The 27,999-nt window shown below is 41.9% G+C and overlaps 2 long non-coding RNA genes across 2 annotated transcripts in view; one reads left to right on the top strand and one right to left on the bottom strand.

Moving 5' to 3' along the window:
- Positions 1-428: 428 nt before the first annotated feature.
- On the bottom strand, positions 429-22,422 carry LOC140491891 (uncharacterized). Its single transcript, XR_011963448.1, has 2 exons — positions 22,176-22,422; positions 429-759 (listed from the first exon to the last, which is right to left on the bottom strand). It is a non-coding gene; the product is annotated as an uncharacterized lncRNA (long non-coding RNA).
- LOC140491885 (uncharacterized) overlaps positions 18,463-27,999 on the top strand; it is a 58,255-nt gene continuing 48,718 nt past the window's right edge. The window contains exon 1 of the long non-coding RNA XR_011963447.1: positions 18,463-18,569. This is a non-coding gene — a long non-coding RNA (uncharacterized lncRNA). The remainder of the gene's footprint in view (positions 18,570-27,999) is intronic.

The following is a 27,999-nucleotide window of genomic DNA, read 5'->3' as shown; positions in this document are numbered from 1 at the left end:
CACGTTTCACACTGGAGTAACTCTCCATATTACTCCCATTCAGCTTGAAACTCCAACTGACATGAGCAAGAACCTCACTTTTCTACATTTAAATCTGTGACAGCATTATTCCTGGGCCCAAGAACCTTGTGACATTTTCCAGTCTGAAAGGAAACTGGAACTCGAGGTAACCAAGGACAGGTGACGAGTCAGGTTTCTGCTTGAGGGTGCGAAACGAGTCTGTGATGCTGGGGGCTAACTCTCTGTGATGCTCCACGAAGCATCACGCCTCGTATATCCTTCTCCCACCACCCCCACGCCTGCAGTTTCAACACCTTCACAATATCAGCCAGACACCATCTGCCATGACTTAATGCATATACTGTGGAATCCTGTTGACTAGACCAGAAATACCACAAGAGTTTTGAACAAATGAATGGCCCCAAAGATCATAAAGCAGGGATTCTTTATTCCATTCTTTATCAAGTCGTTACAACATGAAGGGAAATTAAGAGTCAACAAGGAACAGGTTTCAGTATTTACATGGACTGAAGCCTCTGATTTACATTGGTTTGAGGAATCCTTTAACTGTTTACTCCTCTTTCCATAAAGCTTCCTTCCTATAAACACACTCTTTCTTCAAGACAGGGTCCTTTTGACTACCGTCATCTGCTGCTAGCGGAAGTCCCGACATAGCTGCTCAAGCGCCCCTGCTCGGTGCCTTTCTTCACTATTGCCATTAGCTGCTGGACATTCCATTACAATACGTAGGAAAGAAAGCTATTCGGAGGATACATAAAGAGATATAAGTTGGTAAGTTGGTCGAGTGAGTCTGCAATAATTTAGGCAATGCAGTATAACGAAAAAATGTGCAGTTTTCAGTTTGACAGAAAGCAAAGTCAAATATTATTTGAATGTACAGAGACTACGTAATACTGAAATATAGAGGAATCTAGGTGCCCTGTGTAAGAATCACAATAAGTTAACATTCACGTTCACAAGTAATTAGGAATGTTTGCCTTTTATTTCAAAGGGTTGAAGTCTAAAAGTGGGGAAGTCTTGATACAGCTGTACAGAGCTTTGGAGAGACCACTCTTGGAGAACTGTGCACAGTCTTGTCTTCTTACTCAGGGAGGAACATATTTGCATTGGAGACAGTTTTGAGAATCTTCATCAGAGTGATTCCTGGAAATGACAGTGTTATAAGGAAAGGTTGAAAACGTAGTAGAATCCAGAGCAGGGCTGTGAGTGTTGGGGGGTATAATTATGGAGTCCTCCATTTAAGATGGAGATGAGTAGGAATTTCTTCAGTCTGAGGGTCATTAACCTTTAACATTGTCTCCCACAGAAAGCACTGGAGACTGAAACACTGAATATATTGAAGATTTTTGATTGCCAGGGAAATAAAAGGTCATAATGGAAAAGAAAAAAATGGAGTTGAGGTCAGAATCAGATCAGCCATAATTTTATCGAATGGTGGAGCAAGCTTGATGGGCTGAATGGACTACTGCTGCTAGACTTTTGTGATCTTATGATGAAGTTCCATTCTATATGGACGTGTCAGTCCAACCAAGAGAGGTCCTCTCACTCATCAGGCACATGAAGAACTAGCCGAAAGGCTGCAGATTAGACTTTGATAGTGCTGTTTAGCTATAATAGCTGTGAAGCAGTACCTTCAAAAATTAATCTATTTTCCAATCTGCCTATACACACCCTAAAAATTCTTATGTTGTCAGACTCTAATCTTAATTGAAATCCAAAAAAAAGTGATAACCAATCATTCTAATGGCAATTCCTATTGAAGGGTTGCACCTGAGTCATTAAATCTTCTTTCAAGCGGTTTCATATACCTTTCATTGGCAGTCAAAAGATAAAGTGTAAGAAGAACCAACTGAACATACAGCTAAAGAACAAACAGATTAGCTGCACTATATGAGCAGTGACCCCTTACTGAGAATTCTGTTAAAAAGGGCACCCTGCCCCAATAGGTCAGCTAACTAAAGCAAAGGGAGTAAGCTGCCAAGCCTTAAGTTTACTGGTCTCAATCTAGTTGGCAGTAGAAGTGTTACAGTTTGTCATAGAAATCCTGAGTTTAGGAGTGGATCTGAGTCCAAGATTCCCACTTCTGTTCCATATCCATGCTGCAATGTCTGCAGAGACTGGACAGCAGATGAGGATAGGTTACAGCTCAGCTTTTACTTTTACCATTTGTTCTTATGACTTGGCTAGCGGTATGAAAGTCACATTACTGTGTGGCCCTTTTGATGCTATGCTTTATTTGAAAGTGTCCCCAATATAAAATCACAGGGCTATCTCCCAGTGGCAGTAAAGGAAACAGCATCAGAAAAAGTGAGCATTCAAATTAAGGAAGTAACAAGAAAGGCAAATGTAATATTGAATTTTCTACCAAAGGGAATAAAATAGGGGAGTCTTACTCATACTATGCAAAATACTAGTCAGACCACACCTGTGAACTGTTTTGATTCCCTTATCTGAGGAAAGATATATGGCATTGGAGGCCGTCCAGAGACATTTTGTTAGATTGATAGTGGGCATGGAGGGATTTTCTTAGGAGGAGAGTCATCGGGTCATATGGCACAGAAACAGACCCTTTGACCCAGCCAGTCCATGCTGACCATAAACTAGTCCCAAATAGTTAAGGTCTGGAATGCAGTGAGGGGAAATGTGGAGGCAGGTTCCATAGAGGCAAGTAAGAGGGCAGTAGATAATTATTTGGACAATAGGATAAGGGCAAAAGCAGGAGATTGGCACTAAATATCAGAATTGATGCGGGCGTAATGGGACAAATGACCTCATTCTGTATTGCAACAATTCTGCGAGTCTGACTCAAATAACGTGCAGTGCTAAAAGTGGGAAGCCTCTTTACCTTCATTCTTATAATTACATAGAAAGTGACCTTTGCTCACACAAGTGAAGATGAAAAGTGAACATATATTTACAAACGTGAGAATGCATTAAAAGGAAGTGTGACATGTGGCCTCAGAAAGTCATCCTCCTTTCCCTCCTACAACATGGAGGCCCAGTCCTGGGGTCCGCAGCTGGGCTGAAAGAAGCCTATCCCACATTGGGCTCTGTTGACCTTGGAAGTTGGTGGCTAGAGAGCTCAGATCTGCTGAGTGTGCCAATCCCAGATGCAGGTGTTCCCTCCCCATCTTGAATTCCCACAGGGTTGAGCATGGCCAGGCTATGGAGGGATTGGAAGTCTGACCCTCTCTGGTGTGTCCTGAGAGGACACTTCTAGGGATCTGTATGTGGCTTGTCCTCTGTCTTGCACTGCTCTGTCTCCCAGTGAGCAATAGCTAGAATAATGGAGCACTGGTCTGTGCACATATCGAACACATATTAAATGTGCTGGACCTAGATTGCATGGCCTGGACTCACCCACAAGATGAAACATCTATTCCACAACTCCCTTGTCAATACCATTCAGGAACTTACACATTTCAGTCAAGTCACTTCTTGCTCTTCTAAACTCCATTGGAAACTGTTTTGGTTAGGATAACATTAGCCAGATGGACCTCATAAAACATGAGTTCCCTGACTGGACCAGTTAAAAGCCACAATCAAGGAATCCTGGCTGACAGGTATAAATAGAGAGCATTGGGGTTTTCTTCATTCTGGGAATCCAGCTGGGTTAGTGTCGTGTACAATGCACATGTAAATACAGGGTGACTTCATGACGGGATACCAGCCTTTGTAGAGTTATTTCAGAAACAAGCTCGGTTTTTCTAACCAATCCTCATTAGGCAACTTGCTTATTCCAGGTATCAGTCTAGTAAAATCCCCGCTGATCCGCCTCCAGTTCACATGCACGCTTCCTTAAAACAGTACCTTCCCTCACAAAAACCTTCCCTTTCTGAGTTCCTGCTTTTCAAAACCCAAGAACTGCCTTGACACCAACTATAGGAATCTCACGAGGAGGAAACTGTGAAGCAGCACTGAAAAGGCACTAACTAATGCACTGACATTTGCAGGCATCAGATGCTCAGACATTGGTACTGCACATTTCTTGGTGTTTGATATACCATTGACATCAGTATGTGGGTCACTTAGCAAGGCATAGCCTAGATTTAGGGCAGGCATTCAGGTGAGTGTGTTGCTGCAGAGGACAACATAAAAAGTACCAAATGACTATGCCATCCAAGATGATGTTTGCAGTTGTACTAGCTAGCCTTCCAGTTAGCCTTCTGCAATAGTTAAGTATCAGGGAAGACTCCAGCTCCAACTTCGTAGAGGGGATCACATAGATCTTGCACTCTGCTGCTTCCTATCTCTGTTGGGCACAAGGAGGCCTGATATACTGCCACTGCTTTCACCATGTCTGTCACAGTCTGTGTGTACACAAGTCATCCACTTCACCACAAAGATGTGGCAACAGACCAACAATCTCATATATTCAGCACTAAACCTCCAAAGTCATTTCAGTATATTTTCAGATAATTTAAGATCAAAACGTTTCAAAGAATTTAAACAGTATTAGAATTTAAACAGAATTAGGCTATGAGATCCTTGATTAGAGTGGGGCTGGAAAAGCACAGCAGTTCAGGCAGCATCCGAGGAGCAGGAAAATCATCAGGAAGAGCTTTTGCCCGAAACGTCGATTTTCCTGCTCCTCGGATGCTGCCTGAACTGCTGTGCTTTTCCAGCACCACTCTAATCCAGAATCTGGTTTCCAGCATCTGCAGCCTTTGTTTTTACCTATGAGATCCTTGGTTGTGGTTGTTAGCCTGGGCCAATCAGGGGGCCCTGGCAGACAGATATCAACAGGAGATTCAGAAGGTGTCCTTAGTCTAGGGACTGACTCTGAGCTGGCTGGTCAGAGCCCATTCACTGTGCACACCTAAATACAGGGTAACTTGGTTACATACCAGCCTCTATGCAGTTATTTCAGTGGCAGCGAGAATGGGATCCTTTTGTGTCCACAGTCAGATATTGTCAGCAGTGACCAGAAAAGAAAATAATAAATAAACAGGAGACTCAGAGAGTAAAAGCCCATGTACTATGTACATCTAAGTAAAGGATGACTTGGTGACAGGATACCAGCCTCTGTGCGGTTACTTCAGTCATGTTTTATTTTTCTGAACTGGTTCATGAAATTGTTGAGTAAACCTTTGATTCTTTGTGAATTGAAACAAGTTAAATCTCTGGCACACAGAAGCATCAGGGGTTAACAGCTGTCCTACTGATAGCTAGGTGTGTGCCATTAGCATTGTCAGAGAGTTCTGCTAAAGTTTCTCTCTGTAAATGGTGTAAAGAGACTATAAATGTTCATTACTTTGCATTGGGACAGCTTGCAACCCTCAGCTACCTAAGGCCCCCAGTCCTTATTGTATTAAAGCAGGCAGGAGATGCAGTGGCATTATAAGATATAAAAACCAATTGGCTAGCTAGAGACCCCTACATCCCAACCGATAGTACAGCCTGCACATGGAAAGTTGTGCAAGGCGTCTATGACACAGTGTGCACTTTTAAAACTGTTACCATTAAACCTCTCTTCAGCATGTAACAGGAAGCTGAGAGTGGTTATAAAATTGTGTTTGTGGCTTGGGGCAAGATGGGAGTCTGTGTGCGCATGGCTTGTGTGTAGCTATTGTTGACACCTGCTGGTCATGAGGGGAACAGAATCCGCTGATCGTTGCATGGAGACATCAGCAGAACTAAAACAAACAAAAACAATAAATTTTTCACATCTGGATTAAAACAGAAAACTCAAATCTTATTAAAGTTAAACTAGAATCACAAAGCAATATCTGTATTTTAATGGATAGGCCAAATGTGCACTTGATATTGTGGCCTGGGCATGTTATGCACAAACAAAGAACAATTTTAAAAATCAGGCAATAATCTGCAGGAATTCTCTCTTAAATTAATCTCTAGTAGAGGGTCAGGAAAGGCAATCAGGAGGGCCACAGTGTCTTGGTAGCTGAGTAACAAAGTGAAAAGTAAAGTTGCATAGTCTTACCAGATAAGAGTGCTACTTGCTCATTACAGAGAGAAAAAAAATTGATGGTGGTCTATAACCTGAGGGTCACCGTGCCTCAGATGAAGGGAGAGGTTGAGAAGGAGAGTGCTACATGGTAACCTCAACCAGTGCAGTATCTTTAGCTGAGTAAGGGCTGGCTATCAATTCCAAAAACAAGATTGAAAAGGGCAGATGCCAGGCTGGAGGGGACAGTTGTGGCAGACATCAGGAAAAGTGATGAGATTGAAATAAAGATTGCAATGAGGAAAGAGGGCAAACCAGCAGCGGCCAGAGGAAGGCCACACAGTTTGAATTTAGAATTGAGAAAAGCCGATCTTCTGCTCCCAGGTCCACATGAAGGAAAGTATACTTGAAACGTTTTACCTTCTTGATGGCAGCCTCCATGTATCAGGCTAGTTTTCTGGAATTTAACTCTAATCAGATGCTTGAGGACAACCTAATAAAACAGGCATTAAGCCTATTATTTGAATGTGCAAGAGAACAAATGCTTGATTCAGCTTTGAGTTCTGACGACAATTACTTCGGTTATAATCAAATGGTGGGTAATGTATTTCAACTAGCAATAAATGTGTACTTCCTCCCCAGCATATTAGAGCACATTAGCACCAAATTAGGTCTGTAACAGCAATCAGTGTAGATTTATCAGAGTAGTGCAGAAATAAGAAATTTTTAGCTACAATATAGGTTCAAGAAGGCTTGGTTGTTCAGCTTGGTGGAAATTAGGTTGAGAGAATATCCGATGGAAGTGCTCAAGATGATGAAAGGTTGAGATAAAACTGTTCGCAATTGCTGATGGTACAAGGAAATTAGATTAGATTAGATTTCCTATAGTGTGGAAACAGGCCCTTTGGCCCAACCAGTCCACACTGACCCTCCAAAGAATAACCCACCCTCTGACTAATGCACCTAGCACTATGGACAATTTAGCATGGCCAATTCACCTGACCTGCACATCTTTGGACTGTGGGAGGAAACCAGAGCACCCAGACAAAACCCACGCAGACACGGGGAGAATGTGCAAATTCCACATAGACAGTCGCCTGAGATTGGAATCCCTGGTGCTGTGAGGCAGCAGTGCTAACCACTGAGCCACCTGTAAGGATGAATTTTATTATTCAGGGAACCTGGGTGACTGGGAACTCAATACCTACATAGATTAAGGAAGTGGAGTTGACAGTGATTTCAAAAGAAAATCGGATAGGCACTTGATTGTATTAAACTTGCAGGGCTGCAGGCAGTGAGCAGGGAAATGGGATTACTGAATTGTTATACGTACATCTGATATTGACTTAATGGCAAGAAAGCAATGATTCAATGATTAAGCAGTAGCTGTAGTCAATTAATTAAGTTAGTAAATCTGGACAATAGCTTTGGAATATATTACATCATGAATGTATTTGTAAGACACCAAGGTTAATCAGGTTAAAGGAGCAATATGTAGTACACATCTCATACTAGAGATAGCAATGACCTTTTTTTCAAAGCAACTGTTTTCATGTCACAGGCATGTTCATATTTATCACTAAAAGAAGATATCAACAGGTTCAATTTCCCAACAGTTGAATAATAAGCAAATATCTACACTGAGCTTATTATGGACCCCATCTTCTTACATTCTTATGAGAAGCATTAGAATTCTGGGGAATCTCTAGATTTTATATTTTATCTACATTTGTTCATTCGCTTACTTTAACCTTTGTTTTACACTCAGCATCTATGTAAAGTAAATCAAGTTTATTATAGTTAAAATTCAATAGATTTGTAGGTAGTTGTTAAATCTGAAGCAATGCCACAGCTGAGAAAATGATTATTGTTGCAAAATGTAGTATGAGGAGAGAGTTAGGAGAAAATAGGACATATATAATTGATCTATTAACATACACAGAAATGAAATGCATGCATGTTAAATTAAGTATTTAATAAGAATTCAAAGTCGAGCAGTTAAACAGCAATATTTGAACATTATACCATTTAAGCTGGATGATGATTTATTACACCTTTTTTAATGGATATTCTTTGTTCTCTCTATTTCTGCAGCAACAATCAAGTCAGGCAGAAGTGCTATACAATATTCAAATGCTTTGCTGTTTTTATTTATCTTATCACACAGTAGAATAATTGGTATCTTCCATTTGCACCTTGTATTCCATTTGATCTCAAACCGGGATCAAAATCCTAGCCGAATGTCATATTATTAAGGCAGAGATATAAATATGAAGATCAGACACAGTCCAGATTTTTTACTATGAGTAAGAGAAACGAAATTATTTGCGCTTAAAACCACAATCGAATCACAACTGGGAATTCATCATAGTTAAGTCAATTTTTAGGATCATAATATCTTGAAACAGCAGGGTACAGCTAGATAATGTTTTATATGGATGAAGAGAAAAATCGCAAGAACATGTTGGGGTAATTTCAGATACTTTCTTTGCAATAGCTACTTGAATGATTAATAACAACGGCAATAATAGCAATTACAACATGATTACATTTGCATTGTAAGGGAACTAGACTCTGGGGCAGTCCCCGCAGATTGGAAAACAGCAAATGTGATGTCACTGTTCAAAAAGGGAGGTAGACAAAAGATGGGAAATTATAACCTAGCTTAACCTCTGTAGTGGGGAAGATGCTTGAGTCTATTATCAAGGAAGAAATAGCAAGGCATTGCGATAGAAATTGTCCCGTTAGGCAGATGCAGCATGGGTTCATGAAGGGTGGGTCATGCTTAACTAATCTTTTGGAATTCTATGAAGACATTACGAGCATGGTGGACAGTAGGGACCCAGTAGATGTGGTGTACCTAGATTTCCAAGAGACCTTTGGCAAGGTGCTGCACAAGAGGCTGCTGTATAAGACAAAGATGCATGGCGTTATGGGTAAAGTATTAGCATAGGTAGAGGATTGGTTGACCAACAGGAAGCAAAGAGTAAGGATAAGTGAGTGCTAACCTGGTTGGCAATCAGTGACTAGTGGTGTGCCTCAGGGATCAGTGTTGGGAGCGCAATAATTTACAATATATATAGATGATTTGAAGTTGGGAACCATGTGTAGGGTGTCAAAGTTTGCAGATGACGCTGAGAAGAGTGGCAGAGCAAAGTTTGCAGAGGACTGCGAAACTTTGCAGAGGAACTTAGATACATTGAGTGAGTGGCTAAAGGTCTGGCAGATGGAATACAATGTAAATAAATGTGGAATCATACATTTTGGTAGGAATAATAGCAAAAATTATTATTACTTGAATGGTAAAAAGTTGCAGCTTGCTGCTATGCAGAGGGACCTGGGTGTCCTTGTGCATGAATCACAGAAGGTTGGTCTGCAGGTACAACAGTTAATTAGGAAGGCAATAGGAATTTTGTTCTTCATTGCTGAAGGGATTGAGTTTGAAAGCAGAGCTGTACAAGGTGCAACTGTACAGGGTGCTGGTGAGGTCATACCTGGGGTATTGTGTATAGTTTTGGTCTCCTTACTTGAGAAAGGAAGTACTGGTACTGGAGGGCATGCAGAGGAGGTTGATTCCTGAGTTGAGGGGCTTGGTTTATGAGGAGAGATGGATTAGACTGGGATTATGTTTGTTGGAATTTAAAAGATTGAAGGGGGATCTTATAGAAACATATAAAATTATGAAGGGAACAGATAAGATAGAAATAGAGAGGATGTTTCCACTGGCAAGTGAAACTAGGACAAGAGGGCATAGCCTCAAGATTAGTGGGAGCAGATTTAGGACTGATTTGACAAGGAACTTCTTCACCCAGACGGTTGTTAATCTATGGAAGTCCTTGTTCGGGGAAGTAGTTGACACTATTTCAGTAAACATTTTTAAAGCTAAGGTAGGTTTTTTTTCACAATAAATGGATTAAGGGTTATACTTAGAGGGTGGGTATGTGGATCTGAGTCCATGAAAAGATCACCCATGAACTTATTGAATAGTGGAGCAGGCTCAAAGGGCCAGACACCCTACATCTGCTCCTTGTTCTTATGTTCTTATGTTTGAGAAATTTTTACTGGAGTAATTAGAATTATATCTCACAACAAAGGTTTCAAACAACTAGTCATTTCCATATGACCTCAAGGAGTCCTAGCGAACCTAAAGAAATGAGCATTCGCGGAAAATAATTTGACGGTTCTAGTCATTCCCAGCACAAAGGAAGAGGGTTGCTGGAGACCATTCATTGCTATCCCAGAATGTTTCTGGAAGAAATCCTCATGTTAGTGCCCTGAATCTAACTTCCTTCAGCTGCTTCATCATTGACTTTCCCTCCATCAGAAGGTCATAAATGGTGATGTTCACTGGTGATCGCACATATTCAGCACTGTTTGCAACTTCACAGATACTGGAGTAGTTTGTGTCCATATGCAGTAAGACCTAAACAACATTCTGTCTTGAGCTGCTGAGTGGCAAGTAACATTCATAGCACACAACTGCGCAACAATGACAATCTCCACCCAGACATCATCTAATCATCAGCCCTTGATATTCAATGGCATTACCATTGTTGAGGCACCCCTAATACTGCCTATGTTGAGATTTAGAACACGATCTTAAAGAACCACAGAATTGAGTTTTATACCATGTAATCTACTGATCGAAAGTCTCTGGGTAACCCAACAAAGTGATCAGGATCTGAACTGCAGCAACATCATAAATACTGCAGGTCAGAGGCTGGGAATTTTGTGATGAGTAATTCACCTCCCATCTCCCCAGAGCCTGCCTAACAACTATTAGGCACAAATGAGGAATGTGTTGAGATATAGTAGTTGAGATTTCCTAGTTGTTTGCAGCTGCAATAACACTCAAGAAGCTCGAGATCATTCGAGAAAAAGCAACCCACTTGACTGGCATCCTATCTAGCACATTAAACAGTCCATTCACCACCAACATATACATCATGGAAATAAGATGCACTACAGCATCCAAGGCTCCTTCGCCATGCATGGACTATTGGACTGTCATGGGTCAAAGAAAGTGGCTCACCACCACTTTCTCCAGGGCAATTAAGGATTGGCATAAATGCTGACTTTACTAGTGACGTCCACATCCTGTGAAAGCATTAACAAAAATAAACCTTACTGCACCTTTAATCATGAAATACATGATCTGTCATTGCTACCATAAACAGTCTTAAAATGAAAATGTGATGTAGGTTGGAACCAATTATCTCCCTCGTGAAGGTTACAATCCTTGGAGAAGGTTACAGTCCTTAGAGAGGTTACAGTCCATGGAAAAGATTATGGTCCTTGGAGAAGATTACAGTCCTCAGAGAAGGTTACAGTTCTTAGAGAAGGTTGCAGTCCTTAGAGAAGATTACAGTCCTTGGAGAAGGTTGCAATCCTTGGAGAAGATTACAGTCCTTAGAGAAGGTTACAATCCTTGCACATGTGAGTCTAATGCATGCATAAGCTGCTTGCAATGTGGCGGTTAAATTCTCCATAGACTTTAATTTGTACTGTTTCAGTAACCTCATGTTAGATTTGAGTATTCATGGTAAATTTCTTTCCACACTATTTTATTATTGTCATTAAAATTCTTGTGCACGGTGTAATTATGTGGATTAAAATAGCACAGACAAGGCATTAAAGGAAACAAGATAACCAGTGAACTAAAAATAACGCACAAAGGAAGTTAAGGTCCCATGTGCCTTTGTGAAATTAAATAATGAAGGTAAATCAGGCGTACACAAACTGTTTTATACAATATTTTGAGACAAATTAATATTAAATCTGCACAGAGAACATCTAGCGAGTTTGTGAATTTGGACTTGAATTCATTTTGTACTGCAATAACCAAATTTAGTAATGTAAATTATTCCAAATGTTCACTTTTATTTGTTCATGGGATGTGAGCATCAGTGGCTAGACTAGCATTTATTGCCCATTCATAACTGGCTACAGAAGATAGTGGCGACCTGCCTTCTTGAACCATTGTAGTCCCTAAGGTTTAAGAACACTCACAGTGCTGTTAGGAAGGGAGTTGCAGGATTTTGACCCAACAACAGAGAAGGGGCCACAACATTACTCCAAATTATGTTGGTGTGTATGACTTGGGCAGGAGCTTGTAGGTGTTCCCAGATATCTGGTCCCTTGGTTCTTCCAGCTGGTACAGGTCACAGGTTTGGAGAGCGCAGTCAACAGCATTGTTGAGTTAATACAGTGCATTTTGTTGATGGTATACACTGCTGCTTCTATGCATTGGTGGTGAAGGCAGTGCATGCAGAAGCCAATCAAGAGGCTACTTTATCCTGACAGTGTTAAGCACGCTCACGAACAAGCGGAGAATATTCCATCATATTACTGACTTGTGCCTTCAAGTGGTGAAGTGGACTTGGGGAGTCAGGAGGTAAGTTACTCACTGCAAAATTCCTAGCCTCTAACCTGCTCTATTATAATGGCTGGTCCAGTTTCAGTTTCTGATCAATGGTAACCTCCAGGATTTTAATGATGGGGAATTCAATGACTGTGTTGCCATTGAATTTCAAGATTTGGAGGTGCCAGAGTTGGACATGGGTGGACAGAGTTAAAAATCACTCAACACTAGGTTATTGTCCAACAGGTTTATTTGGAAGTTTATTTTGTGCTTCCAAATAAACCTGTTGGATTCTAACCTAGTGACATGTGATTTTTAGCATTGAATTTCAAGGGATGATTAGATTCTATTTCATTTGATTTGGTCATTGCTTGACACTGACATGGCACAGATGTTACTTCCCAAGCCCTGGATGTTGTCCAGGTCTTGCACTGTATGAACATGAATTAAATCAGTGTCTCAGGAATTGTGAACAGTGCATAACATTGTGTAAATCATCAAAAAACATCCAAAACTCCAGCCTTACAGTGAAGAGAAGATCATTGATGAAGCAGCTGAGAAAACTGGGCCCAGGACACTACTCTAACGAACTCCTGAAACGATTTCCTGAGACTGAAATTATTGACTACAACAACCACAGTCATCGTCCTTTATTCCAGTTGTAACCACAAGTCACAGAGAGTTTTCTCCTAATTCCCATTGATTCTGGTTTTGCTAAGACTCTTTGATGCCACACTTAATCAAATGTTGCATTCACTTTGAGGACAACCACTCTCATCTCACCTTACCTCTGGATTTCAGCTCTTTTTTCCAGGTTTAGACCAAGGCTAATGAGGCCTGAAGCTAAATAGCCTCGGCAGAATGCAAACTGAGTGTTGCTGAACAAGTTCTTCATGAGGTGGTGGCCCTTTAACTCACTTTATTGATTGAGAATAGATTGATAAGGCATTACAGTCACAACATCATACAGCATGGAATCAGGCCCTTGGTCCAACATGTCCACACCAACCAGATATCCTAAATTAAACAAATCCCATCTGCCAGCATTTGGCCCATATCCCCCCAAATCCTTCCTATTCATATACCCATCCAGATGCCTTTTAAATGCTATAATTGTATCAGCCTCCACCACTTCCTCTGGCAGTTCATTAAATCCTACTGCACTTGGTATACCCAGGCAATCTCCCATCCAAGTACTAACCAGGCCTGAGTCTGCTCAGTTTGTGAGAATTGTTTTCAGTACCATTACTAGAGTGTTGTTGGGGCCCACAATCTGTACAGTATCCAGTGCCTTCAGCCATATCTTGACATTACATAGAGTGACTTTAATTGGCTGAAGGCTAGTATCTAAGATGCTGTGGACCTCATGAGGAAGGTAAGATGGATTATCTGCCATTTGAAGATGGATTATAATGCTTCAGCCTTGTCTTTAAGGGTTATGGTGAGAGGGCAGGTAAGTGGAGCTGAGGCCACGAAAAGATCAGCCATGATCTTATTGAATGGCGGAGCAGGCTTGAGGGGCCAGATGGCCTACTCCTGCTCTTAGTTCTTATGTTCTTTTGCACTCATGTCTTGGGCTCCTCGATCTTTAAACCTCCTCCTGCTGTTGGTCGTTTAATTGTCTACCACCATGCCAGACTGAATGTGGCAGAACTATAGAACTTAAGTCTGATCTGTTGGCTGCGAGATTGATTGGCTCTGCCTATGAAATATTGTCTCAATAGTTCTGTTGACAAGTGTTGTAGCTACACTAGGTTGACGCTTAGATTTATGTATGCTCAATTCTGTTCCTGGCATGCCCACCCCACCCCCACCACCACCTTGTACTTTTATTGAGCCATTTAGCCCTATGATACTTCTATCAATGGAGAGTATGATCTTCAACTCAACCAGCAATGTGCAGCGGCCAATCCTACCAATACTATCCTGGGCAAGTGCTTCTGAGCAAGGTAGATGGGTAAATACAAGGTCAAGTTGGTTTTCCCTCTCATTGGCTCCATCTGTCACAACTAGCAGAGGCATGTGATTTTGGGCTAACCTTGAATGAAGTGCTGAGAGACTGTTTAGTGTGCGGGATTAATGACGTAACCATGCAAAAGCAAATGGGGCAAGTGGAACATGTGAGCTACAGGGTGTCCCAATGGAAGTAGGCACTGTCACCTATCTGACTGAGCTTCGGGAACACCATTTGAATGAAGGCAATCACATAGCCTCACACAGGATATAGCTTGAGCGAAGGGGCACTACGTCAGCTCACAGCAAAGCCCCAAAACAAAAATAAGCCTCAGCCAAATGGCTAAAATGTGCTTCAGTATCCGTGCCAGCAAGCCATTGTAGGTGCTGCCGGTATGCGGACTCGAGATAGCAAAGTAATCTTATGGGGCTTGACTTGATTAAGGAAACTCATAGGCCAGTATCCAGGAGAGTGCACACCCTGGAAAGCCTACCTGCGTGTGGTTTGGGGCAGTTAAATTGCCCAGCAACATCCAAATCAGAAGCAATCAAAAGGCACCTGGGAGGGTATATGAATAGGAAGGATTTGGTGGGATATGGGCCAGGTACTGGCAGGTGGGACTAGATTGGGTTAGGATATCTGGTCGGCATGGATGAGTTGGACTGAAGGGTCTGTTTCTGTGCTGTACATCTCTATGACTCTAAAATAAATGTCTAATTAAATGGTCACCCGGTTCTAATGGAGGTTGTTGCCAGTGCTACTGCATCAGTGATTGCAGAACCAGTCTTTCACAAGATTCGCTCTGAACTCCAATCCCTAAGATTGCACACATCCTTGGCCAGACTGAGAACCTATACCAGGGAATCTTAACAGATTAAGGGTACAACTTCAGTTCCAGTCTACTCTGAGAAGCAGCTGGCTCAGTTCCCAATGATTGTGGTAAAAGGCTCAGGCCCAAGCTTGATGAAGCAGAAATGGTTGAGAAAGATTCACTTTGATTGGCTGAATAATTTTCAATTAGAAAATGGCTGCCTGAGTCAGGTCCTAATTAAATACACAGAGGTTTTTCAGGAAGGTTAAGGGAGTATGAAAAGAGCCAAGGGTACTTTTCATATTGACCAGGAAGCAATTCTGCAAGGCCCACGCAATACCATTTGCCTAACAGGCAAAAGTAGAGGCAAGAGATAGAAGGCTGGAAAGCGAAGGAGTCATTAAATCAGTCCAGTTTGCAGAATGGACAGCACCAGTTGAACCGACTGAGAAACCTGACAGGTCGATTCACTTTTGTGGGGATTTTAAGCAAATGGGAAACCGCGTTTTGTAATGGGATAAATACCCAATCTCTCACATAGAGGACATGTACGCAAAACCAGTGGGAGGAGTGTCCTTGACGGAGTTGGACATGAGTTAAAACATGTGGTGCTGGAAAAGCTGACTCTCCTGCTCCTCGACGCTGCCTGACCGGCTGTGCTTTTCCAGTGCCAAACGTTTCGATTCTGATCTCCAGCATCTACAGTCCTCATTTTCTTGAAGCCATGTGTACCTGCAAATGTGACTAGATAAAGAGTCCCAGAAATATGCCACAATGAATAACCATAGGGATTTGTACAAGACTGCTATTTGGGGTATCATCAGCTTGCGTCCTTTTCCAGCAGACCATGGAGAGCATTTTACAAGATCTACCCCAGGCGGCTACTTATCTGGATGATGTGCTAATAACCAGGAAGACCAATAAAGAGCATTTGGAGAATTTGTACATAGTGCATAGTTCTCCCAGCTGGACATATGCCTTGGAAGGGATACAATGTGTGCTCCAGGCACCCCAAGTGGTCTACTTGGGCTACAGAATCAACAAGATTGGGCGATGAAGTGAGGAAAATCAAAGATGCCCTGGCTTCCACATCTGTACCTGAGATTAGATCTTTCCTTGGGTTGGTGAACTATTATGGAAAATGCAAACGTAATCTGGCCTCCATCTTGGCACCCCTTACACCTGCTATTGGAAAAGAGACACCCTTGAAAAGGACCTCCTGCCAAGAAGTAGCCTTTAGTGAAGTGAAAAAAGCAACTATCGTCATCTAAGGCATTGGCCTACTACAATCCAAAGCAAGAGCTAGCGCTGACATGTGATTCCTCCCTTTACATTGGCTCACTGGTGGCCCAATGGAGAGGAATGTCTGATCGCGTATGCTTCCCAGACTTTAGCTGATGCCAAACACAAATGTGCCCAAACAGAGAAGGAAGGTTTGGCAATCATCTGTAGTGTGAGGAAGTTCCACCAATACCTTTATGGATGTGCGTTTGTAAAACAGACCACAAACCCTGCTAGGGCTACTTAAAGAAGACAAGGCTGTGCCTCCAATAGCTTCTGGTCCAATTTAGTGGTGGACCCTTATTTTTAATCCATTTAATCCCAAATTGGAAAACCATCCAGGAAGCCAAGTGGTAAATGCAGATGCCCTGAGCCATCTCTCACTGGCAGATACACCACTGCTGGTACTGTCCCTGGAAGAACCCGTCCTGGTTTTAAACATTCTAAACACCCTTCCGGAACTGCTGACAATATCTGACTATCGACTATCCTGGTGAAACTAAAACAGAAGGTGGTGAGGCGAGAAACAAAAGGGCCGCCCATAACCAGAACTGAAATCTTTCTGGATGCGGTGACACAGATCACTACAGAGGATGGCATATTATTGTGGGGAGCAAGATTGTCCTGAGTAAAGGTCACCAGTAAATACTGGCTGAACTCCACAGGGGTCATTCCAGGGTTTCCAAAATGGAGATGTTGGTGAGATGTTATGCCTGATGGCCAGGAATGGATGCCGAAATAGTTGCCTGAGTGGAGAATGCTCAGAGTGCCAACAAGGACAAAATTTACTGCCAACATTTTCCCCACATTCATGGGTATGGCCAGGTAACCCTGGACTCAGTTACGCATCGACTATATGGGTCTTTTCATGGGCTCAATGTTCTTAGCCATTGTGGATGTCCAGTCAAAATAGTTGGTCATGAAAAGAGTCAATTCGGCAAACCCAGGGATGACAATTGAAAAGCTGTGAGTATCATTGCAATACACGGACTCCCAGAAGTATCGGTCATGGATAATGGGACATCATTTACCAACAGGGATTTCAAGTATCTCCTAAAGATGAATGGCACTCGGCATGTATGGACACATCCATTGTCCAATAGTCTGGTGGAAAGAGCAGTCCAAACATTGAAGGAAAGCTTAAAGCAACAGCCTACAGCTTCACTCAAGACCAAACAGTCACGGTTCCTATTTGATTATAGGACCACCCCTCACCCAACAACAAGGATAGCTCCAGCAGAGTTGCTGATCGAGAGAGGTCTCCGCATCAGTTTAAACCTAAAGCGAATGCGGGAGGATGGAATGGCAGCAGTCTGTGAAATTTTGTTCCTGTTTAATTTTATGCTCCAAAATGCCCCTGTCCACAAATGCCACAGTTAATCTCCAAAGGTTAAGGAAGAATGGCTTTGAATGATCAACACCAGAACGTGACAAATGGGAACATTTGATCAGACGAATCTGGTGACCTGTCCAGAATGACAAGTTTTGGCTTTACATTCTGTGCGACAGCACTCCAGCTGTTTGGCAGTCCAGGTATACATTACTGCCCTCTTATTGAATTTCCAGTTTATGTTCCAGAATATGAACACAGTCGCAAACCAAATCACCCAGTTTGTTCAATTCATATGTCTTGTTTCAAAATTGTGTGTCATGTATATCAAGATTGTATTCTGAATTAAGGAGGGAGGTGGAGAGAGAGAATAGGAGCCAATCACTTCCTATACGCTTCCCAAATAATGCAGACTCTCACACACAAATGCATATAAATAGACTAGATGTAAACAGTCCTTCAGGAATTTCTTTCAAAGTAACTAATTAAATGATGAAAGGAAGGGAACACGGCTTTGTAAGCAGAATTTTGATCTAATCCAGTCCAGTGTTTACTTGCATCCCAGTCAAATGCTTTTGAATTCTGTTCAGGTAATGTATAATTTTGTTTTCAGACGGTTGGATGTTGCTGTCATTTTTAAACTTTGGTTTATATATTTATGTGAACTGGTTTGCATGCTGTTTGAACTTGGCAAGCGATAATGGATTAATCAGCAAAAAAACGCTTGTTTCCTTTCAATTTGAACTGATCACATGGTTCCAACTGTCATTTCACTGGTTGTGCTGCTGCTGCTGATTCACTGCTGCTGACTGGTGCCCAGTGCAAGCCCTCTCCACTCGTGACTGAATACTTTTTTTTGAAAATTCTCTTGGCGAGAAGCTGAGGTTAAATGACCAAGATGCGAAGGTAGAGATATCAATATTTGAAATGTTGTGATCTTTTCAATGTTCGTACACAGCTGAATAATATTTCTTTTATTATGACTGTGATCACTTATTTCAATCTTATTAATACTGAAAGTGGCAAACAGCTTCCTCTTCCAGCATCTGAAATTTGTGCTGTCACAGAGAACACTAGTAATTTTACTTTGATCAAATAAGGATTTGTGTTTTTCTGAATACATTTCTCAGAAAGGATAACGTGGTTTCTAGCCAAATTCTCTCTGAAGTATTCTTGCATTACTGTATGCAACCACACAGTCCCAATAAGCTGTAACTGGACTAAAGAGCTGTGAGTACCAGCTACAAACAACCTCAAGAAAACATATGTTGTGCAGGCGTTTTAGTTACGTCCAATTGATTTTGATTGAAATGGTTATTGATGAGAGGTGTTAAAGATGGCTGCCAGCTGGTCTTCATTCCTGAAGAGGTCTAGTATCTTTGTGGTAGTGAGTTGGTGAGGGGCTGCACAATTGAGCATCTGTAGAGAGAGAAGACCCAAGGTTCTCTCCACTGATTTATTGCAACACTTTCTGATTTCAGTATTCACAGTTTGTCTTTTTGCTTTACTGTTGACGATTGTCCAGTTGGCAAACCATATCCTCAATTTGGCCATCCTACATATTTTTATAGTGAAATGGATCTAAAGTGCTCTCTAAGTAAACCAGACAGCAAAATTGTTGTTAAGACTTCACAATGCAATTACTGTATTTTGGCCTCATTGTATAACTTCTCTGTCGTGTTGGTTACCATGGCAATATGTCAAAGAAGTTAGCCAGTCTCTGCCAGGAGCCCTTTATCAATTTTCAACTGCTATGAACGCTATGTTTGATTGCCATGGGATGGCAGTTCCTTTGGTTAGCCACAGGTATTGTATTCAGTACTCTGCAGTTATATTGAATTGCTTTTTCCCTAGCCTACAAATTATGCTGAAAACTGATTTAGTGGCATGGCTTTCAAAAAGTTAAATTTCTTTACCGTCTATCAGACTGCTACTTTCTTTCTTGGATGACTTGTTTTCTTGGGAGCAAATATTAGGTAAAAGAGGGAGAGCCTTATTTGGTTAGGTGTCTCTTCCTTTTCCATTGTGTGTGTGTGTGTGTGTGTGTGTGTGTGTGTACACGCACCCGCCTGAGATAAGCCCACATAATGCAAATGACAGGAACGTCCAGGCTTTTCTCAATGCAATTGACTGAGCAGTGAACCACTTGAGACATCCAAGGTGCTTTGGGCACTGAGGCTTGGCTCTGGATCATTGCCATGAGGATGAGGGAGAAGCCAAACAAAATTAAATAATACTTTTTCAGTCAATGAGTCAAAGATGTACAACATGGAAACAGACCCTTCGGTCCAAATCGTCCATGCTGACCAGATATCCTAACCTAACCTAGTACCATTTGCCAGCACTTGGCCCATATCCGTCTAAACCCTACCTATTCTTATATCCATCCAGATGCCTTTTAAATGCTGTAAATTAAGTACCAGCCTCCACCATTTCCTCTGGCAACTCATTCCATACTCGCATCACCCTCTGTGTGAAAAGGTTGCCCCTTAGGTCCTTTTTATATCTTTCTCCTCTCACCCTAAACCTATGCCTTCTCGTTCTGGACTCCCTAACCCCAGGGAAAAGACTTTGCCTATTTATTCTATCCATGTCCCTCATAATTTTGTAAACCTCTATAAGGTCACCCCTCAGTCTCCGATGCTCCAGGAGAAAACAGCCCCAGTCTATTCAGCCTCTCCCTGTAGCTCAAATCCTCCAACCCTGACAACATACTTGTAAATCTTTTCTGAACCCTTTCAAGTTGCACACCATCCTTCTGATAGGAAGGAGTCCAGAACTGTATGCAATATTCCAGACCAGGATTTTTGAATGTAGTTGGAACCTGTAGCTCCAATTAAAACTGTGCACCAAAACTGGATAGCCTACCACATATTCCCCCATTTTGTGCAGGCAATACACCTTAACAGATGGCAGACCCACACCAGGACTGGATCATGTAATTCCAATGCTCCTATCCAGCACCAGACTGCAGGAAATAGGTACATTTCCCACCAAATTTCCTGTGCATAGGCAATGAATCAGACAAACATTCACAATAGAAACCGAGTGAGTTCTGAGGAAGGTTCACTCGATCGAAACATTATCTCAAAGTTTTCTCCCCAGATGCTACCAAACCTGCTGAGCTTTTCCAGCAACTTCTGCTTTTGTTGCATTTGCAATGGAAACTGGATAGTTTCGGTTGCATTTCTAATACTCCAGTCAAAACTTGAGCACAGGGATCCAGTTAAGTATGTTAGCCCTGCTGCTCGTGATCTGGATGGCAGAACCAGTGAAAACAATTTGCCAAAACTATAATTGACATCAAGTCTGCTGAAAGTAAACAAAATGTGTACATTTTGTGTTCCAAGGCAGAGGCTGCACTAGAAAGCCCCATTCACAGGTCAATGCTATAAGTACATCAAAGCTCCTTGTTCCCTACTGGTCTTCATGCCAGTAACAATGGTCATTGGATTAAAATTACTGTACAGAACTATTAGTAGAATTTTAATACCTGCCTAATGTTGAGCTTACTTACATAATTAGTTTTCAATAATTCTTTGCATATGAAACACTTCATATCACTGACCTCTCTCTTGCAAATAATATCTGCTTACACATAAACATTGCATTGAAGTTTGCAGCAGGGCATAATTTCTGGCATGAAATGAAAGGTGAAAGTTAAATATTGATCAATTGAAACATCGCTTACTTAGGTTACCCAGTGGCTTCAGATCAGTAGATGCCTGATATAGAATATTATGGAGTTCATCAAAATCCTATATTTAAATTTAAACCAAAGCACTGTTTGGGATGCCTCAGTGTCCGGGGGGGGGGGGGGGGGGTTAAAAGTGAAAGTTTGGCAATAGTTTTTAGTAATCATTGCCTGGTTACCCAAAGTGAGTTGACCACAAAACTTGACTTAGATTTGATGTCAGCCACAGTCAAATTCAGCACCGACCCGGCATTTCCACTGGCCTGGATATTGGATCATTTATTTTTCAGGCATAAACCTAATGCAGAGAAATTCAATGCAGTAGATATTTTAACCCAAACTGCTTATAACCCACCTGTGAAGCAGGGTGGGACTTGTACGTCGGCCTTCGAGCTCTGAGGTGGGGACATTACAACTGCGCCACAAGCATTCCAATTTTGGTATCCAATGTGTGTTCCTTACCCCACCATTTCAGAAGCTCCAGATCTGCTGAGAACCTCCAACAATTTGCTGCTTCTGAAGACTGAAAGGGATCGGTGAATATGGGGAGAGAGCCTGAAGGAGGCTCCTACCTTGGATGATCAGCCGTGATTCTGTTGAATCGTGGGGCTGGGGCGGGGGCGGAGGGCCGAATGGCCTGTTCCTTTTATTTCCTCCATGTTTCTGGGTGGCACACTATTATTAGTTAAAGGGTATTTCTCAGGGTACTCCATTGAAGCTGATTTAGTCCCCTTGCTTATCAATGTTCTCAGATGCACCCCAGTCCCAAAGCAGCGCTGCAGACTGACACCATAAAAAACACTATTAAAATATCTTGCCTAAATATGGAGCTGCAGATAGGGATGAACTTCTCCTGGCTTCGCATTCCCTCGCAGTACCGAACTCTTGCTGGCCCACTTGCTGATCTCATCCTTCAACCACCCCATTCCCCAGACTGACTTGATTCCCGGGTGCTGTCTCTCTGCTGGGTGGTGCTTTATGTGTGACAAACGCACTGAGTCCGGAACACATGTCCTGATTCACACAGAGCCCTGTCGCAAGTGCAGCTATTACACCTGACCCATCTCACTTCCTCGTCAGCTTCGGGCGCTGCAATTCCTCCTGGGCCCCTGCGCTGTGTGCCGAAAGCCTGGCACTGCATAAACCCGACTTTCCAGACCTATTAGATGGTCTCTCTCTTTGGACACCCACGGAAATAAGTCACTGACTTCACAGGAAAACCGGACAGGCGGTGGGTAAACATCCAGATTCAAATATCCGTGAGCTAGCTCATGTAATACCGTTACTTTCATGATTCTCAAATCAAGATGTGGAATTAATTTAGAGAGAATCATAAAATCCCGACTGGCCATTCAGCCCATCAAACCCACACTGACCGTCTGGACAGTATCCCACCCAGATCCAACTCATCCCTGTATTTCCCATGGTCTATCCATCTAACCTGCGCATCTTTGGAGTGTGGGAGGAAACCACAGCACCCGGAGGAAAACCCGCACACACGGGGAGAACCTGCAAACTCCACACAGTCACCAGACGCTCTGGTGCTACAAGGCAGCAGCACTGAACACTGAGCCACCCCACATTAGAATTGTGATCAGAATTCTAATCAGGACCAGTTTTTCAATTAATGTTGTAGATGGAAAGTCAGTGTAAAGAGAGGAGTTTTTTATTGTCAGTGTAGCAGTTTTAATGTTACAGTGAAAAAAAAGTTCGTGCAAATTTAATACATATGAAACTGATATGCATCAGCACAAACAATCATTGAAGACAGCTTTATATACCTCTCACATTAAAATTGCACATTATTTTGGAAGATCTCTCCGTTAAAGATGTACTGCAGTTGCTTCTTTTGAACCTGCATTGGGCAGGGCACAAAGCAATTAAGTCACCAGCCCTGCAATAAAATGAATCAAAGAACTGTGGACATTGAAGATCTGAAACATAAAGCAAAAACAGATTGCTGGAGAAACGCAGCAGGTCTGGCAACATCTGTAGAGAGGGAAGTCGAGTGTGTGGTGCTGGAAAAGCTACAGCAGGTCAGACAGCATCCGAAGAGAGCAGGAGAATCAATGTTTCAGGAAAAGGCCCTTCATCAGGAAGCGTTTGCAGGGCTTACTTTCTCTTTCTGCAGAGAGAGAAACAGAGTTAAGGTTGCAAATCCAACATGACTTCTTCAAAACAAAGTTATTTACTAAATGCATTGATTAGTTTCTTCATTTTAAAAAAAATTGAAGACTTTCACACTATTAGTTACCTAAGTTAATGTTAAAAAAACTCCTCAAATGGTTCCAAAAACCAGATTAAAAATTCCTCTCCTTATTACTTTGTTCTGGGGATGTCATGAAAATACAGAGAACATAAATAAGAAGCTTTAGTCTTTATTTCAATGGCTAGAAAGGTAACGCCAGTAAATAAAATATTTTGCAGTAACAAAGTGATAAATAATGGATTGTTATCTGCAGTACAAGGTACTTTAAGTAACTGAGTATACATGGGCAAAATAAAGGTGTCAATGATTAAACTTTCTGAAGGTAAATTTAATTTTGAGTATGGAGCCGCAGGTAAATAGAATAGTGAAGAAGGCGTTTGGTATGCTTTCTTTTATTGGTCAGAGTATTGAGTACAGGAGTTGGGAGGTCAAGTTGCAGCTATACAGGACATTGGTTAGGCCACTTTTGGAATATTGCTTGCAATTCTGGTCTCCTTCCTATTGAAAAGATGTTGTGAAATTTGAAAGGGTTCAGAAAAGATTTACAAGGATGTTGCCAGAGTTGGAGGATTTGAGTTATAGGGAGAGGCTGTGGCTGTTTTCCCTGGAGCATTGGAGGCTGAGGAGTTACCTTATAGAGGTTTACAAAATTATGAGGGGCATGAATAGGATAAATAGACAAAGTCTTTACCCTGGGGTGGGGGAGTCCAGAACTAGATGGCATATGTTTAAGATGAGAGGGGAAAGATATAAAAGAGACCTACGGGGCAACTTTTTCACACAGAGGGTGGTGTGTGTATGGAATGAGCTGCCAGAGGATGTGGTGGAGGCTAGTACAATTGCAACATTTAAAAGACATTTTGATGGGTATATGAATAGGAAGGGTTTGGAGGGACATGGGCCAGGTGCTGGCAGGTGGGACTAGATTGGGTTGGGATATCTGGTCAGCATGGACGGGTTGGACCGAGGGATCTATTTCCATGCTGTACATCTCTATGACTCTATGTGTGAAAGGAGCAGTATATGTGTTATAAAATGACAGTCTAATCATTATATTGCCACAACCCAATGTTTAAATTAACCCCTATATTTCTGTGCATTTTTATGATTATGGATTTATTTATTTATTCATTCACTGGATGGGGGCATCACTGGATAGGCAACATTTATTGTCCATCCCTAATGCCCAGAGGACAGTTAAGAGTTAACCGCATTGTGTCAATTAGCATGAGCACTGTTATTTTTACTGCAACATTCTGAATGACAATAAAAAAGCTCCTCTCTTTACACTGACTTTCCATCTACAACATTAAATGAAAGACTGGCCCTGATTAGAATTCTGATCACAATTCTAATCTGGGGTGGCTCAGTGTTCAGTGCTGCTGCCTTGTAGCACCAGAGCCTCTGGTGACTGTCTGTGTGGAGTTTGCAGGTTCTCCCCGTGTGTGTGGGTTTTCCTCCGGGTGCTGTGGTTTCCTCCCACACTCCAAAGATGTGCAGGTTAGATGGATAGACCATGGGAAATACAAGTATACTGTCCAGACGGTTAGTGTGGACTTGATGGGCTGAACGGCCTGTTTTGACACTGTCGGGATTCTCTGTGGGTCTGGAATCACATGCAGGCCAGACCAAGTATGAATGGCAGTTTCCCTCCCTAATTGACATTAGTGAACCAGATGGTTTTTCCAACAATTAGCAATGGATTCATGGTCATTGTTAGACTCCAAATTCCAGATATTTATTGAATTAAAATTCTGCCATCTGCTAGGATTCAAACCTGGATCCCCAGAATATTACCAGGGTCTTTGGATTAAACAGTCAAACAATAATATCACTAGGCCATTGCCTCCCTCTACCCACAGAAGAAATAATTCTATATTCAAGTTTCCCCACAAAGGTCTTCATGTGCCTTTAAAGGGCTTTGGAAATCTGCATCCTGGAGCAGCAATGAGTAGAGTTGGAAATTTGGCTCCTTGAGCAGATTGGGTAGAAGTTTAGTCCAGTTGTATAATGTACTACAGGCAGCCTGTGCCTGACCTGGCCCTTGTTCACGTCCCCAAATGGGTTTCATGTGCATCCAGATAGTCCAATGTAATGCCCTCCCATGGTTTCTGTGCATGGCTGAACCAGTGGGTGCACACACTGCTCTGTAAAGTATTAGGATTGAAGAAATATCGATAGACCCAGATGCAGAGGGATGGGAGAAGGCTTGGGCTGGCATTGATCAGTTGAACCAAATGCCTTGTTTTCTGTGCTGTATACTCCATATGATTTTATGCAACATTGGAAGGAGGAGATACTTTAAAGGTTGTCATCTGCCTCTTGGTGATGAAAATATTTGCCAGCTTCAGTCCCAAATTCAGCAAAAGCTTGAAGTACCTGGTACAGATCCTCTGAGGAATCCAGCAGAATTGCAGTGTCCTGCAGTCTGTCGGTTTCCTCCCCAATTTGCTTGAATACAGGTTGCAAGCTCTGTATTTTTCCCTGCCTTGTGTAAACTACTCTGGTTTCTTCAACTGATAGAGTGGAATCGAAGGATAATAATTTTATGACCATGAATAATGTACAAATTGTTACTCATCAGTATTAGAATTGGCGACAGACAAATTCAGGCCCAATTTCAGAAAGTTTTCTGAATACGAGTAAAATGTAATTTCTTGAATAAAGGATTTTGGTTTGTATCGTTTTACAGATTTGATGCCAAATTGGCAAGCTGCATTGATACATTTTATCAAGTTACTGTGCTATACTGATATTTGTATTCCATAGAACCTACCATATCAAAACTGCTAAAGCAATTCAAGCCGTTAATTTTTTTCAATGACGTAAATTGAAACAATATATTTTAAGATGACATGAAAAGAGCAAATGTAACTTATTTTATCAGACAAAAAGGAGTCTCGCACAGTTATTCACCATTATTATAATTTCCAAAACCTTGACAAACTGGCCCTTCAGCTAATTTTCTTGCATGGCAACTACTTGAGTGGTACCTTTTCTACATATTTGAGCACTGAAATCTATTTTTGACCATTGTTTTCCCCTCTTTAAACCTCAACCAATCTGGAGGTTCAACTAAATTTAGCAGCTTTATTCTCTTTGCTTACTCTGATTATCTGTGTCCTTCAAATACTGTTAGTGGATGCAGACACAGTTACAATGTTTAAAAGACACTGAGCTAAGTACATGAATGGGAAAAGTTTGGAGGGATATGGGCGAGGAGCAGGCAAATGTAACTAGTTTAATTTAGAATTATGGTTAACACGGACTGATTGGATCAAAAAGTCTGTTTCCGTTCTGCATAACTCTATGACTATGGTATCGTTGACATTTCAGAAAATGCGCCTTGATATTTCTAACTGTATTTTTCAGAATTAAACAGCCCTGGCTGAACTAAGTGTGGATATTTGATTTTTGTTTTGTATGTTGAGCATCTGCAGCATACAATGTCCCACTCATTTAGAAATACCGTGCTAACACTTGTAAGTCTTAAATGATGGTTGCTATTAACTGACAAAGTGTTTTAACATGCCCGGCAATAAGTAATGTTGCTGATGTGCAGAAACCTAATGTGGAGAAAGCAGCCCTGCAGCCCTGTTAATTACTGAGTCAGGAGTAGGAGAGAGGAATTTCATTTGAGAATGTCTGGGTCTTGACTCTCCAGCAGACATTTTTATTTCTGGATGTTCCCCAGCCTAAAATTCAACCTGATCGACTGGCTTGGAACTCTGCCAAGTAGGTAACACTCTTGAGGAAGTCACAGCCCCAAATGCAGGTGAGGGAGCCTGTTGCGGGGATAGTGATAACATGGAGGTAGGTAAGGACTGTTTGATGTTAGAACAATAGGCAGAGGCTGTGAAACTGAATCGTCAATGCTGGAAGACTGGAAGAGAGGATGATGAGATCTCTTTGTCCATGGAGCTGGGGAAGTGGATCGATATTGGCGATCTGTGGTTGTAGGGATCACTGAGGGAAGGAGATATATTTGATGGGAAAAGGGAAAACATTCATGCTGCAAAAGTCACTTCCTTTTACCACAACTTTACCTTCTTTTGGCTGCCATTAAATGTGAGGCATGTGGCCTTGTTATAATATTCACAATGGATAACCCAGCTCCTGGGAGTGAGTTGGCTATATGCCCTCTTTCCTGACTCCATTAAAGGAAAACAGGCTTGGTTTAAGGCTTTGGTGTTGAGCCTGGGGGTTATCATTGAACAAAGATTGACAGGACTAGCCACATAAGTACTGTGGCTACTAGAGCAGGTCAGCTGTGGGGAATTAGATTAGATTAGATGACTTACAGTGTGGAAACAGGCCCTTCGGCCCAACAAGTCCACACCGCCCCGCCGAAGCGCAACCCACCCATACCCCTATATCTACCCCTTACCTAACACTTTGGGCAATTTAGCATGGCCAATTCACCTGACCTGCAC

This window comes from Chiloscyllium punctatum, chromosome 2, assembly GCF_047496795.1.
Source record: "Chiloscyllium punctatum isolate Juve2018m chromosome 2, sChiPun1.3, whole genome shotgun sequence".
Classification (NCBI taxonomy): Eukaryota; Metazoa; Chordata; class Chondrichthyes; order Orectolobiformes; family Hemiscylliidae; genus Chiloscyllium; species Chiloscyllium punctatum.
Note: the sequence above shows the minus strand (reverse complement) of the source record. Positions and strands in the feature narration are given on the sequence as shown.